At 27.4% G+C, this 18071-nt stretch overlaps 1 pseudogene; it reads right to left on the bottom strand.

Annotated features, from left to right (window-relative positions):
• Window positions 1–702: 702 nt before the first annotated feature.
• The window catches only part of LOC113388416, a 45445-nt pseudogene continuing 28076 nt past the window's right edge, over window positions 703–18071 (bottom strand).

Raw genomic sequence — 18071 nt, forward strand, 5'->3', positions numbered from 1 at the left:
CTGACTCAATCAAAACTTATACTATTTTAAAGGTAAGATACTAGTTTGAAAGTAATGGCAAATGGCAGTCTTTTCAATGCCAAACGATGCCTCAAATATTTTCAATGTCAATGATTGATAAGCGGCTTTTTATAATTTTTTCTATTTATTTTTAAAATCTAAATATATTTCTATAATTCAAAAAATCCTAAAATAATCTCATAACAAACTTCAGAAAGATTTATCAAAATTTGAGTAATCGTTTAGAAAGATTATCTTTTTATACATCATTACAGAAGAATTTAAACGCTCAAATTAATTCCACGTTTTAGGTAGAAAACCTTTGTATATGAAAATGAATAGGGCTGTTTTTAGGGTTTTCCCGGCAATTATTCAATTACAAAAGGAATTGTCCAAATTGAAACTAAACTTAAAAACTTTCTAAATACAAAAATCTCATCCATCTGATATTAATCATTATTTGTAATCAGTGACTTACTTCATACATTTTTATGGCTGGTAAAATTAGATTGTTTCAGCGATATTATACTTATAATAAAAAAAATGAAACCATTGTAAATTTAGTACAAATATAAGAGAAATCTGAATATAATTAATAAATGAAATATATCACGCGACAAAATGATCTTGCTAAATCATATTAACTGGAACAATGACAAATCATTATTTGTGGCGTAACGCACTTCCGTTCAGTTATCTATATTAAGATAAAACCTATTTTAAATAGTAGGTATGAAATTAGTAGTGTAGATGGTTAAAAAAATTTATCAAAATTCGTAAAAAAAGAAACTATCGTAAAATTAGAATTATGGTGAGAAAAATCTTATTTATTTTGCAGTTCAAGTGTCAATTTTTTCATTACTATTATTATTTTGTATATATTTGTCTTCAAAAATTCTAAAATAATTAACTAAGTTTCATTTACTTACCATTGCAGATTTGTATGATCTTTGAATTATCTGCTGGGATTTCGGATCTATAAAAACAAGTAAAAATTTATTAAGTTCCGACATTATATTTACATAAAAATTCATAGATATTTTTTTTTACTTACTGAATTCTTCCAAGATGAAAATTCCACCTTTTTGTGTGAAGCATTTTCGAATGTGATCCAGACGAACGAAAAACTGAAAAATATAAATAAATTTGCAAATTTATGTAGAGAAGTAATTATAAAATATAGAACATCTAATGGGGTGAATGCATTCAGGGCTATATATATATATATATATATATATATATATAATCTACAATACTACTGTCTTTATATACATATACACTTTTGGAACAATTAATAGCCAATTTTTCGAAAATTAAGAAAATTATGATAATTAATTAAATTAAAAATATCTATTTTGTACGTTCTGATTCTAAATATTATTCATCAGATACCACTACTAAATTTTTTAAAATCTAAACGGAAAAATTATAAGAAAATTTATTATTTTTACACAAATAAATAAATTATACAAACCAACTAGAAAACTATATGAAATAAAATGGTATTAATTTGAAATATCATTTTATTATTAATAAATCTAAATATTTCTTGTAAATAAATTATATCAATAGAAGTATTTGTATATAATTAACCAGTTTTATTCAAAATATTTTCTGTATTTTTGTAGTTTTTATTTCTAATTTATGAATTATCTCATTGTGTTAGAAATGTATGATTTTTCTCTCATAAAATAAATATTTCCAATTGTTAAATTATTTATTTGGTAAATTATATATAATATAATTCTTATTAAATTTATAACAATATTTTGTTTGTATCTGAATTATTAGTATTATTAGTATTTAGAGCCATAATATAAATTTAGTATCAAAACGTCCAGAATAAATATAAGAAATACTCTTTTTTGAATTTTTTTATGTTTGAAGTAGCTGCTAATAATTTCCATATATAAATATATATATATATATATATATATATATATATATATAAATATATATATATATATATATATAGCCGAAACGTTTGTATTTCCATAATTTTTACAAATAATTCAAAAATTTTCAAAAATTCAAACATCTTAATTTCATGGGTTACATTATTTATATACAATTTTTATATTTAGTTTCTTTCAAAATAGATTTTATTTCAAGTATTAATAATTGCATGTGCAAAACACATTATACAAACTAGGCAAACATTGTGTGCTATAAAACTTTTTTTTCTGACAAATTAAAAAATTAACATAAATAAAGAAAATATATGGCCAAAAAATTTTGACGTGAAAATTTTGGTAAATATTTAAAAAACATAAAAATATGAGAAGAATAGTTTATTTAATTATTTCTGACAGTTTTCCAATAAACTAAAATGTATCAAACGTTAAATTTTTCAGTTTTATTTACTATTCATATAATTTTTTTCAATTATTTAAATTTTAATAGACAAACTCAAAATAATGCACTTCTATAAAATTTTAGAAATTATAAAGTGATGAAGATGAAAGATTTGGATCTATATATCCTCTGTTTAATTTCATCAACAATATAAAAGTTGATAAAAAATAAATAAAATCATGGGCAAAAAATACATTAAGACAAATATAACAATTTCCTATAAGAAACAATTTCATCAGAATCAATTTTTGATAGTGTTTCAAAATTTAAATTTTTAACATATCGAATCAGCGTGTATGTGTATATATGTACATTGATATGAAATCAGCAATCAGCTGGAATTATTTTCGAAATCCAATTTTTTAGATTAATTTAATTTTATAATATGAACGTCATACATACAACTCAAGCAAAACTTTCTTTCATCCCTATTTAATATATATAATTTTTTTTATTAGTACTACCATCTCAGGACATTAATAAGCACAATTATTTATTTAACAGACATGCAAATTTTCTAAGACTATTTTTTCTATACGACTATTTTTTCTCTTATTGTTAGACAACTTCTAAACATCATCTATCGTCTACTACAAAATATAAATAAAAAAAATAAAAATTATTTAAAAATGTAAAATAACTATAAAATGTAGTGGTTATGATTTTTTAGAAGAATTAATGCGTTACTGTAAATTATTTCAAACTTTTTTCTAAATAAATAAAGTATGCACTATATAGGAAAGTCTGATTTATTTTCGGAGTTGAAGTTGAAAAATTTAGCTTAAATTTTTATTAAGAATCTAAAATTTTATTTATTCATGATCATTCACAATTTGCAATCGTAGAATCATATTACTGTTTAAGTACTTATTTTTTTCAAAAAAAAAAAGTTTTGTTTAGATATCCAGTTTTTATTGCTTTGTGTTCTTCAATAGAAATATTATATTTATAATTGACAATTTTATTTAAATAATTTTTACTCTTAAAATAATTTAAATAATGACAAAAATAATTTGAATGATGACAATTATTTAGTATCAAAACGTAGGTAAAAAATAAAATATTTTATAATAATAAATAGCAATTTATTCTTTATATACATATATGTGTGGTTGTGTATCAATACACATTCCTACCTACGTTATATATATATATATATATATATATATATATATATATAAGTGTGTGTATGGGTGGGTGTAACTATACATATCGACTAGTACATATACAATTCTATGCAAAAATGAATTTTTTAACATGAAAGCTAATAACTACTACTGAAGGACTCATCAGGGCGACACTACTCAACTTCTAGTACGAAATAATTGGTGCTATTTGGGTTTTGAACTAAACAAAAAATAATAATTGTAACAGAAAACACAAAGCAAATAATATCATCTAATTAAATATTTATATACCTCGAAGTCCTGCAGGTCCAACAGGCCAGTGTTAAGCGAATCCAAAACAAATCACGAGTTAGATTAGTAGTCACAGATTTAGGTTAGGATAATATTTTGTCATCAGAAAAAAACGTGAATTGTCCTAATTCTTCCATATTTAAGCGCATTTTGACACATGACCACTAAATACATATGTATTTTTATACATGTGTATGTATGTATATGTATATGGTTTTTCGGATGGTGAAAGACATATACTAAACAGTTTCCAAAGCATCCATCCAATCAATAAACTAGAAATGACTCTAATTAATTTAGAATTGGTTTCATGTTCTCATTTATTTCATCTTTAGTGCGAAACCCAAAAAGTATATTACTAGACAAAAAATGTCTTGCCTTCTATAAATACTTTATTTACTTTTCTGTAAACATATTTAAGCGCCCTTGTCTATAAAATAAGACTAATGAAAGTTACAATATTTATAATTATCTATCTGAAAACAACATAAAAATTTTTCTTAATAAAATTTCTCGAATATTTTATTAAGATACCGGAAATTTTAGCAATTTGCCTAAAGGCATGATGCCATTACACCACTAGTTGTTTGATTTTTGTTTTATCAGATAAAACATTTTAATTTTAGCAGTGCATTTTATTTCAACATCCGACAACTAATATTTTATCAATTTTATCAAGCTATTCATTTATTTGTTGTTACTTGCTAGTTTGTTTATAATTTTTAGTTCCAATTTTTATATTAATATTTTATTACTCGTTTTATAAATATTTTTTATACCGCACGCAAGTTGAAACAAATTAGAACTCGAAACGTATGTTGCATTAAATGAAGCCACTTTCAAATTTTGTAATTATTTTTATAATATAATACTATATATATTTTTAATAATACTTATAACACATACATATATATTGAGAACAAATTGTGTAATTTATTTATGTTATGAAATCTCAAACGTTTCGATTTTTTGGCAATTTATGGGGCAATTCTGCTCATAAAATAGCGTTGTCATGGCAACGTTCTCATGCTTGTTTTTGATAGAGAACTTGATAGAGAAATTAAGAACATGTTTATCTATTTAGTGTGCGATTAGGCGTATTTTACATGTAAACGAGCAAGGAAGAATGTTATGGTAACTGTACCATCTACAATTATGTTATAACATTCTTCCTTGCTTGTTTATATGTAAAATACGCCTGATCGCACAGCAACTTAATAGACATTTTCACTGCGAAAAACAAGCATAAGAGAGCGTTGCCATGACAACGCTATTTTAAATGTTCTGTTACGGCTGAATTGCCCCATTAATCTATATAAAATTAAATTAAAAAATGAAATCTGATATGAGGATAACTAAATATACTCTCACCTCAATTATTTAATGATTGATTTAATTGGATATTTTAGAAATAAGTACAAGACATTATTAAAACTAATTATATAATCAAAAGTTTTTCAGGCATCCATCAGATTATTTATTCTCATTGTAATGACACTCATTGATGTAACTTCCACATGTATTTCAAAAATATAAATATTTATTATATATTTTTATGATTTATTCCTCGATAACTTTTTATTATATATCTTTCACCATCAGAAAAACTATATACATATATATTGCAAGAGAAATAATAATAAATAAAAATTATTTTGGTTAAATTGATATAGTCTTTTAGGAACAAATTGTTGATTCTAACTTTGATTCAAGTGTATTCTTTTATTTAATAAGTGCTTTATGTCGATTTTTATGCAAAATATGACAAAGTCAAAAATAATGTAATTACGATAAATGTTCTATAAAAATATAATACAATTTAAAGTAATAAAATAGCTAAAGTCAGGATGAATTAAGCAATTATATTATTTTATTTTTTTGTGTTATATTAATCATCTATTTCTGTTATATATCTACAATGAAGAACAGTTGGTAAAAATATTAAAAATTTATGTTAAAATAAACATAAATTTATATGTTATAATTTTACTATCATGATGGTACACAATTGTGTAAAATAAAATATATTAAGTTCATAAAATTTTAAATGACTTATACAATTTTACCAAAGGGGTTGAAGATAAAATTTTTGTAATTTCTCGAGTCGTGATATATAGCAAATATACATACATACACATACAAGGCTATATAAAAATGTTTAGGATCCGATAATTTATATAAAAGCTTCAATAAAAATTTATCCTAAAAAATTTTATACTATTAGAGACTCTTTGGTCCACTTGAATAATATTGTTATTACATTTTGTTGAACCTTATTTACTTTTCTGTTGGGTAAACAGAAAATCCAATTTTACTGATTTGAAATCAATATTTCTATCTGATACAAAATATTGGTTAAATAATTTTATTAACCAAATCTCCGATAATACTTTAAGTTATAATTTAAAATTATTTTGTAAATGATGAAAAAGTACCCAAGTGTTCATCATAAACATTCGTACAAAATAATTTTTTGCACTAGAGTTTTCTGTGAGAATACAGAATCAAAATACATTAGAATATATTAAACTAGTTTAAAAATATTATTTACTATCTAAAATTAATAAAATTAGCGAAGCTCTAAATATTATTTTAAAATACTCGATGAAATTCTACGTGAAAATCCTATGGTCATTTTGGAAGTTGTATTTATTGTATGTAATCTGTTTAGTTTGTTATATAACGATTAAAAATGTATAAAAAAATTGTTTTGGCAATTATAAGATAAATCACCATTGATTCAATTTAATGCCAAATAATTTTGACCTTTTAGTTAATACTAAAAGTCATTGTATTGAATAACTTTGTAAAGTAAATGCAGGAAAATGTGAATGAGAAACGATTAACTCCTGAAAGTATTTTTATCAAGTGGATAAAATTTTTAATAAGAAATTTCCAATTGCATAACTTTAATATAATCTTGTTATTGGTTGAAAGATTATCTTTCATCAGGTTTTGAAAATATCTCCAACTGTTGGTAGATACATCCATACAATGCATATACACATACAGGCATATGCTAATACAATAACTACTTTGGTGGCGAAAAAAAACATTTGTTTTTGAATTTAACTTTTATGAATCATTTTTAAAATCTAAGGTATAGAATAAAATATATATTATGTACCTTGCTATAGGCAAAAAGAAGTCCAACTCCATCTAAGCAAACTTGAAGCAAACCTCCTTCTCCTGTAGAAAGATCTTGAACTGGAAATTCGCCTCCGAGTTCACTTACTCCTGAAACGCCACTTCTTTCTATTGCAGATTTTATACTGTAGTACATTGCTTTACACTAGAAAAAAATAATAGCATAATATATAATATTAGTGACAAATTTAACATAACTACATAAAACTAATGGACCGATTCTGCCGCATATCAGACCAATGTTAGGACAAGGCTTTGACATGAATAACTGTCATGTGTATTGCAGTGCAGTCAGGCGTATTTCTCAGGTTGTCAGATAGAAAACTTAACGTAGAAACCTCACAAATGTCAAACAAACGATGTTAGATAACAGGGTATTTCTGACTCAGGTTCATAACATACGAGTGAAGTTGCAGTTTACGTATAAAACGCCTGTATGCACAACAAATACATGACATTTTGACAGTATTTGGTATGATTTTTGATTTCTCATATAAGTTCTTGGACAAGTTTTGTTTCTATTTCCATTTCTGACCTTTTTCGCGTAATATTTATGAAGTTGGGTTTGACCTCCATTTCTTTGCCAAAGGCACAAAACTTTTGTTTTTGGACTGTATGTCATATTTATAAGACGTTCAAACCACCATCTTTCAACAATTACACCTTGAATTGATCTGAAGACGAGACCGTCGTCTCTAACTTCCAGGAACATTAATTCTCCTGAGGAATCGATACCCTGAAAAAAATTAATTGGAATCAATAATTAGACACCAAATGTTTGAATTGGGCACCAATTACCAAAAATAGAGTTAAAATATTTATAAAAAATTATTAGGCATATTTTGGATAAGTTTGCAGATTTACTTCATTGTAATCTTAGAGATTCAATACAAAATTCTTAGCAAAATGTTACAAACAGAATCTATATATATTATGCATTCTTAAATGACACGTCCGATTGCCGTGGAAGTTTGGAAAATTGTTAAATATATCAAAGATATCTTTTTATTTTTTCAGTAAATTTTTATGTTTCATTTTATTTAAAAAACACATATAACCCTAAATTTACAACCTCCTACCACAAACCCCTATTCTGTAAAAATTATGATAGTAATTATATCTTTTTTAATTCATTGGTAATTGGTAGACTAGCCGAGTGGTAGACAGGTAAACTGACACACAGGTAAACAAATAAACAGATAAATAGATATACAGATAAATGCACAGATGAACAAGTAAATTGGTAGATAGGTAAACTGGTAGACAGGTAAATTTGAGAATATATAAAATTAAAGACATGATAACTGGTAGAAAGACGAATATGTATATAAATAACCAGGTTGACAGGTAAATTGATAGACAGGCAAAGCCTGATGACAGGTTAATTGGTGGACAGGCAAATTGGTAGATAGGTAACTTGATGGAAAGGTGAATTGATAGACAGGTAAATAATTTGACAGGTAAATTGGCGGGTAGATAAATTGATAGATTGTTGAATTGATAGACAGGTAATTTGTTTGCCAGGTAAATTGTTTTCCAGGTAAATTGGTGGACTAGTTTAATTGATAGACAGGTAAATTGGTGAACTAGTTTAATTAATAAACAGGTAAATTGGTAAACTAGTTTAATTGATAGACATGTAAAGCCTGATGACAATTGATTGGTAGACATGTAAATAGGTTGACAGTTAAATTGGTGGACTTGTTTAATTTATAGACAGGTAAGTTGATAGACAGGTAAATTGGTGGACTAGTTTAATTGATAGACAGGTAAATTGGTGGACTAGTTTAATTGATAGTCAGGTAATTTGGTGGATTAGTTTAATTGATAGACAGGTAAATTGGTGGGCTAGTTTAATTGATAGGCAGCTAAATTGGCAGGCATGTAAATCCTGATGACAGGTTAATTGGTAGACAGGTATATAGGTTGATAGGTAAATTGGTGGGCTTGGTTAATTGATAGACAGGTAACTTGGTGGAGAGGTAAATTGATGGGCTGGTAAATTGATAGATAGGTAAACTGGTAGACAGGTAAATTCGAGGATATGTAAAATTATAGACAAGATACCTGGTAGATAGACGAATATGTATACAAATTGACAAATTGAAATAACCAGGTTGACAGGTAAATTGATAGACAGGCAAAGCCTGATGACAGGTTAGTTGGTAGACAGGTAAACAGGTTGACAGGTAAATTGGAGGGCTTGTTTAATTGATAGACAAGTGAACTGGTGGGCAGGTGAAATGGTGAACAGGTAAATTAGTGGACAGGTAACTTGATAGAGAGGTAAATTGGTGGACAGGCAAATTGATGGAAAAGTGAATTGATAGACAGGTTAATTGTTGAACAGGTAACTTGGTGGAGAGGTAAATTGATGGACTGGTAAATTGATAGAAAGGTAAACTGGTAGACAGGTAAATTCGAGGATATGTAAAATTACATACAGGATAACTAGTAGATAGACAAATATGTATACAAATAACCAGGTTGACAGGTAGACATGCAATGTCTGATGACAGGTTAATTGGTAGACAGGTTAATAGGTTGACAGGTAAATTGGTGGGCTAATGTAATTGATAGACCGGTGAATTCATAGACAAGTAAATTAGTGGACAGGTAATTTGGTAGAGAGGTAAATTAGTGGACAGGTAACTTGATGGAGAGGTAAATTGGTGGACAGGTAATTCAGTGGAAAGGTGAATTGATAGACAGGTTAATTGTTGAACAGGTAATTTAGTGGTCAAGTAACTTGGTGGACAGGCAAATCGGTGGAAGATAAATTAGTGTACAGGTGAATTCGTGGACAGTTGTATTGGTGGATAGATAAATTGGTAAACAGCTAAATTGTTAGATTGATACAGGTTGGTGGACAGGTTTATTGGTGGATTCTAATATTATCTTAATTATTTTGTAACTGGATTTATGTATTTCTATAATTACCTGATGAACTGTGAAACTTTGACGATGTACTAATCGAGATCCAAGTGGTTTTAAATCGATATCATTACCATGCTGGAATAAAAAAGTATTTTTAATAAAATGTAGAAGAAACAAAATTAAACAAATTAGTATTAAACAGTCAACTCTATTTTTAGGCCGCCACATATTTATTTATTCGAATTATAAAAATGTACTAGTAAAATGCTAAATAAAATGCATGCAAAGTAATTATATTAAATATAAATGTTATAATTACCAAATTATTGATTCGATCAAGTAACTGATTGACTTCTTGGCTATAAACTAATCCAATATGACTTTTGCCAAGTAACCGACGCACCTGAAACAAAAAATGTCTTATTCAAATAAAATAAATACACAAAAATCGAAATTAATTTAATTTTTACTCAATATATATATTGAATTAAATTTAAATTTTTGTCTCTATATATTATATATATATATATATATATATATATATATATATATTTAATATGTTAAAGTAGTTAATTTTGATGTTGAGAAATATGAGTAAGTTCTTCAAGGGCATACATCAAATAAAAGGCAAAGATTTAGAAGTTAATCTTTAATTTTTCCAAACGTTTCGACATAGTATTTTATGTCATCATCAGTGGATCTACAGAATGAATATTGAAAAATTAATATAATCTAGGAAAAAATGACAGAAATTGGAAAAAGAACTATAGATATAAGTAATATAATTATAGCAATAACAATTAAACTTAACAGATAGATAAACAAGAGAAATGAAAAGTAAAAAGAAATATATATAAACATACAAAAGCGTAATATATATACATAAATATACACACAAACAAACATGTATATATGATATGCATGTAAAAACACGTACACATATGCATATATACATACGAACAATACGTATATATAAACATATACATACGGACATGTACATATGTATATATACACATATATACATACATACACATACACATATACATATATACATACATACACACATATATATATATATATATATACATATACACATACATATATATATATACATATACATACACATACATACATATGCAATACAGACACATACACATATATAGACAATGAAGGTAACTTACATAAATATGGTCTTACATCAGTAGCTAGCGCTAAGAACACAATTTTGCACTATCATATATACATTAACTTGTTTTTTTATATATTAATTTGTTGAACAGAGTATGGCAAAATATTTGTGAAATATATAATATATTTTGCACAGAGAACGTATATGTATATATATATATGTATGTGTATATGTATATATATATATTATATATATATATATGTATATATATATGTATATGTGTATGTGTATGTATGTATATAGTGTATATATACATATGTACATGTCCGTATGTATATGTTTATATATACGTATTGTTCGTATGTATATATGCATATGTGTACGTGTTTTTACATGCATATCATATATACATGTTTGTTTGTGTGTATATTTATGTATATATATTACGCTTTTGTATGTTATATATATTTCTTTTTACTTTTCATTTCTCTGTTTATCTATCTGTTAAGTTTAATTGTTATTGCTATAATTATATTACTTATATCTATAGTTCTTTTTCCAATTTCTGTCATTTTTTCCTAGATTATATTAATTTTTCAATATTCATTCTGTAGATCCACTGATGATGACATAAAATACTATGTCGAAACGTTTGGAAAAATTAAAGATTAACTTCTAAATCTTTGCCTTTGGATATATATATATAATGCCCATAATATATATACTTACTATCATATATATGATATATATTATATATATATATATATATATTATATATTATATATATAATATAGATATATATATATACATATATATATATATATATATTTAATATATATATATATATATAAACATATATATATATTACCTTTTGCTTCAAGACATTCTTATTGCAATTCAGCATAACCAAAACTGCTGTCAGATTATATAACATATTTGATAATAATCTGTCTTCATCATGTTCTAAACGTTTTCTTTCAGTTTCACTAAGTTCTTTATATCTTTTCATCATTTCACCTGGTCCCTGGAAAAAAAATAAAAAGACATAAACCTAGAACAATAATCAAGACTTCAACATACATTATAAAAATGAATTATTATTATATTCTTCCAATCAACTCCTTAAGGAGCACAACTAGTGTGAAAATTTCAAAAAATCGAATTTTCAATTTTTCCATATTTCGATAGGTTATACCTTTAGAAATAACATACCAAAATATTAAATCGATATCTTAAATAGTTTTTGAGTCACAGCCATTTAAAGAGTATATATATAGTATATAGTATAACGATCATTTTATCTTTAAACGCGTTTTTCTCGAAACTGCATTTTCCGAATTTGCTGCAGCGGTTACTCAAAAACAAATGATCCGATCACTATCGAATTTTTTTACATGTTCTATATATAGTTCTGCGTAAAACGAACTATCGATTTTTTGATCGGATCAAAAATCAAATTTTGGCAGTCCAAAAACGACCAAAATTTTGGGGAAAATTCGACTTTTTCTAAAATACGCGCCGCCATGTTGTCAATTTTTGATTTTTTTATCGTAATTCATTTTACAGACAATATTATCTAGTTTAATGAGAATTTTTATTAAATTTCATCCACGTAGAGGGCCTGTTTTTGTCTCGCCGTTGGAGATCGACGATAACTTAAAAAATATTTAATATTTTCTTCAAAAATTTGCTATGTATTCTTAAAACATGTCTAAATATATTCATAAAATTTTGAAACGATTGATAAAGTATTTTTTTTAATATAAATTCCCAAAAATCACCTTTTTTAGGCGGTTACACTATAGTTGTGCCCCTCAACTTATTTATTTGCACCATAAGAATAAATGTTTTAGAAATTAGTTGATAAGTTATTTTATTCATTCTGAAGCAAATGTATTTTTGCAAACCATGATAAATAATAAAGTATGATATTCAAGGGTCTTAATTTTAAAGAATGTTATTTAAGGCTAAAGACAAGAGTTAATTTAAACAAGAGAATTATGATTAAATCACTTTGAATTCTAATTTTGAGTTTTGATCATCTTTTTTAGGTATCTGCTAAATGTACGAATAACATTTGGCAAAAATAGATACAAAAGGCCAAAATTAGTTGATTAAAACAAATTTGACTTTAATGTAACCCAATTCACATTGTATTTTATTTAACTAGTTAGTTAATTAACTTTGTACTTTGTAAATATCTTTGTACTAAAAAATAACCATAGCCATGATTAATATAGGTAAAATTTCTATTAAATTTGTCTAGAGCTAATTTCAGAGAAAAATCTTATTTTGCCAAGAAAATTATCTTGTTTTCAAAATAAGTACATTGCAGCTAACTAAATAATAGCTGTAGTAAACTATAAAAAATGTTTTACGAGAAAAACAATTAAAATTTATATAAATGAAGCTTTTAATGAAATGGTCTAGAAGTAATTTCAGAGAAAAATCTTGGTTTTGCGTAGAAAATTATCTTATTTTCAAAATAAATACACTACAACTAACTCAATATAGATGTTGTAAAATATAAAAATATTTTTATGGGCAAAATCACTAAAATTTGCATGAATTTGTAATTATTTTTATTACCTGGTCCATTCCAATCATATCTCGCTCCTGACTGACAGCATCCAAAAATACATCTTCCCAAAATTGCATGTTGTCCCAAAGAGAAGATCTGATTAATAAATAAAAAAAATTAAATAATATATAATATATATTAATAGTTTAATAAATAAAATAATATATAAATTTCTAGATACATTAATATGTGTGTATACTGTTTTCTTTACTGAAGCTGACAAAAAATTATATGTCGAAACGTCTTGCAACACATTAAATTTTATTTTAATGTGAAAGATTTTTCCATAAGTCAACAGCAAATTTATAATTAACTTCAGTATTTAATGTATATTAATTAAAAATTTATTTGTAAAACCAATGTTTTTGAAATTCAAATACATGACTTGTTTAAAAAAGTTACTTGTTTTCATATATTTCCATCTAATTTTGGTTTATTAATTCCATTATTACTAAAATTTTAAATCTATTTCTGAAATTTTGAGTTTTGTTCGTTTTTTTTAAGTAAATTTGGCAGAAATAGATAAAAAAGTACAATAATTCTATTAAAACAAACCTGTCTTTGCCAAGAAGTCCTTCATAAAGGTAAGTCCTGGTGCCATCTGGTGACGGTAAAGAACCGATTCCAGAATTCAGTAGATTCGAACCATTAAATCGAAAACCAGAACCCAGAGATGATTTACTTGAACCTAAACTGTCTGAACGTTGTTGCTTCATTCGAAAAAACTGAAAAATAAAATAAAAAATGATAAAATTCTATTAAACTTGTAAACTTTAGTCATGATAATTAGAAGTAAAAATGATTAGGATGACTTAGATTACTAGTTGGAATACATACAAGACAAACTAAATCCGCACGAATCCCAACAAATTTTATCCAAATTTTCAATTTATCTTTAGATACTCAAATGATTCAGAAAAACAATAAATCAGCAACAGCATTTTTGCCAAAAATATTAATTTTTCTAATATTTGTGATATAAATTCAAACTTACATCAGAGTCGAACGTAAGTAGATCTCCAGAAAGCAACTCTTTTTGGACTGATGATATCTTTAAATAATTGTGGTAATTTCATTTTGCTTGGCTGAGGACTATCAGATGACAAATCTGTTCAAAAATACAACAACTTGTTAAAAAACTCTAAAACAAACAAATTGCAATATTACCCAACTTGCCTGTATTTGCCTCATTTTGCTGACTCCATGCAACATTTTGCTCCATCGGACTTACTGGTGATTTTAGGTGTTCTTTCTGTACTGCCAAAAGGTGTAGATGCCTAAATTAGACAAAAAAATTAATACAAAATCCTGGCTAAAACAATATAGTGTAATACAAAACTTTACAAAATCATTGCCTTTCAAGTTGTCTATCTAGATCATTTGGAGTACCAACAAATATTACTTTATGTCCTTTAACATTATTTTACCAAATTTTTTCTATTTACCGCAGAATGCAGCTGAGGTGAGTTCACTACCACCGCCCATCATTTTTGCCTTTACTCCAATAGTGGGTATGAGCAACTTCCATACCTGGAAGGCAGATGCCATTCCACCCAAGCCAAAATTATTATGTGTCACCTCCAAACCATGGGTGATAGCCAGTATAATTTCAGCATGCCCTTCCAAACCGATTTTGGAATACACTAGATACAAATATAAATTCATTTACAAGTTGACCAGAATTTTAACCAGATTGGTGGGTTCTGATGACTTACCACGTCGTCTATGTGATCATCTGGCGAAATTTCATGTCTAAGGTTTTATTGATGTTGTTTAGTACAAAAATGCGATATGATTCGTCTTCCATAAGTTTTTGATACGGTTTAGTTTGAGCCAACCTATGCCTTCGCCTTGCATTACAGATGTAGTTGCCTGGCAAAAAATAATTGAAAGTTATTTGGTACTTCCAAAAAGCCGACAGTGGAAAAAATATTAGTTAGATAGCTAAACTAGTTGGCAGATAGGCATGTGAAGTACAAGAAAACGGGTAGACAGATGAACAAATAGTTAAAGATGAACTTCTATCATTTTGCCTGGACTTAGTAGTCTAACCCAATGATTAACTAAATTTCTATGTTTATCCTTACATCTTTAAGGAAAGCTTGATTCTCCGAGTCAATATTAGCACGATCATGATTCTGACTCTTCCGTGTCTCATCACTAGTAGCCTTGGCCTTGCCTTGGTATGTTATCAAAGGACTTTTTTCAACTAAACTCCTACGACCTGATGAAAACGGTCCAAAAGGCTGATGGTGCTCGCCTTGTTCTTTTAGAGCTTGTTGGTCAGCTGTGTTCTTTTGTTACCTAAAAAAAAACAAGAGAATAAACAACAAAACATGAGAAGTTTCTATGAAATTTGTTACCGACCTTTATTATTGAAAAGATCAGACAGCATCATATTAGAAGTCGACGCTGCTATATCATTAAAATCACTGCTAAAATGCGAGAAAAAATCCTTACTTTGCACATCAACTACCCCAGATTGCATCACGCTTGTTGAAAATATACCGGCTTTGGTTTTAGAGGTTGCTGCAAAAAACAATGCATATGACTTGAATGGTAAAATTTTTTTTAAGTATTTTTGGTACCTTTTCAAGCCTTTTCTCAAAGCAGCTTCTTTAGCACTTGGTTGGTAATATCACCAATAGTAGCCTTTCCGACGTACGTCAAATCATCTAGAGTGTGTTTACTGACACCAGCTACTGTTTTTGATGCCTCTCTAAATTTTTGGAAGCTTCTTGGACGCTTTTTGTGGCATCACCTGCAGCTTTTTTTGCTTGATTGGTCAACTGGAAATACATCAAATAAAATGATATTTGAAATACATATTATATATAAATATTACTAAAACGTACCACTTTTATGTACATACTCTTCAAAGTTAGAGCGCGTTACTTCGGTATATCTTTCAAACTTTTGAAACATTCGTTTGAGAGTAATGATGTTTTAGGAAAATTTATTTAAAATCAAATTGACTTGAGTTTATCTAATACCATAAAGACCTACAGCAACTCGATGCTGTACTATGCATTACTTTTATATTTCTCGTAACTTTTTACCGTTCGTTAATATGAATGGTGGTGTATTTGAAAAATTCGTTTAGAATTAAATTATCTACAAGTTTGTCTAATATCCATAATGCAACCATACAACAAATCGGGTATACTTTATAATGGCAATTAATAAATGAATTATAAAAATGCTTACCTTGTCCATTTGTGCTAAAATACCATCCTGACTGCTCTGCCTTGTTGTTTCGCGTACCAGAACTTTGGCTTGGCTTGCAAATTGCTCGATGAGGGAATTGTGAGCCTTTCCATGGGGCACACTAAAAAAAATAAGGATTTAATCTTTGTAATCCATAGTTCAAAATCATAATTAACAATAAATTTAGGCCGAGTCGCAAGGACACGATTTAGGCAATTTGAGGTTCGTCGGTTCGAACCCCGACGAAACTGACAAAAAAAAATTCTATAAATTGTGCTTATTATTTAATAAGGATTAAATATATATAATTGTGCTAAAAAAAATAAGGATTAAATATATATAATGCATAGTTTGAAATCATAATTAACATTAAATTTGAGCCGAGGTCGTGAAGACACGGTTTAGGCAATTTGAGGTTCGTCGGTTCGAACCCCGACGAAGCTAAAAATGAAAAAAAGTATTTCCATTAAATTGCACTTACTATTTGTTTTTGTATACCAGGACTTGCCGGTGAACCACTTTGGCACTACTCGTTCTTGCAAGCATGCTACAAGCACTTGCTTGGCGTTGAAGAACAGGACTCTGGGAATAGAAACAAACATGTCATTTGACAATATTTGTAATTATAATAATTGTTAAAAAAAAAGATCTGCAATGATTTACTACAAAATAATACATAATATCTAGGAAGGTGCTATCGCATGGATGCGACCTTCTCACGCAGTCAAATAATATATACCTGTAGCAATATAGAGCTGAATGTACTTTGTATAGCTTGCTATGAAAAAAAATGATAATATAATTGTAGATCTATGTTATTTACTTTTTCTGGTTCCTGGTCCACCTGCGTTGGCATATCCATACTGGGATTCCATTTTAAACGGCGAACTTACAAAATCAGAACGAGACTGGAATTTGATGATGGTGCCGATTCAGCTTCACTCTGAGAACCAATTCCTGGTTCAGAAATAGATGTTAGTATTGCAGAAGAACCTTTGGAGTTGTAGTGTATTTGGTGGTGTGTATAAGACACTAGGCATCGATGTTAGAACCAAGGGTCATGAGGCCGGTTTCAGGTGAGCACCGTAGACATCGTGTTCAACTGTAAGATAATAGATACTGGTAGAAAGATTTACTTGCTAGACAAAATCAATACTTACAGCTTAAGCCATCTGTGGTTTCAGGAATATTATCAGTCGACGATGAAAGCGAAGTGCTCGTACTCGTAGCATAAATTCCATCAGAATCCGAACCACTGTCATCTACAATACAAATCACCACATAAGCACAAACACCTACATAATTACTCCTATAAATCAATACTTTCCAGCAGGTTGCACGTCATGTTTGCCGGCGT

The sequence above is a fragment of the Ctenocephalides felis genome, unplaced genomic scaffold, assembly GCF_003426905.1.
Source record: "Ctenocephalides felis isolate EL2017-DRISC unplaced genomic scaffold, ASM342690v1 CF-g0.4_SCAFFOLD_03572, whole genome shotgun sequence".
NCBI lineage: Eukaryota > Metazoa > Arthropoda > Insecta > Siphonaptera > Pulicidae > Ctenocephalides > Ctenocephalides felis.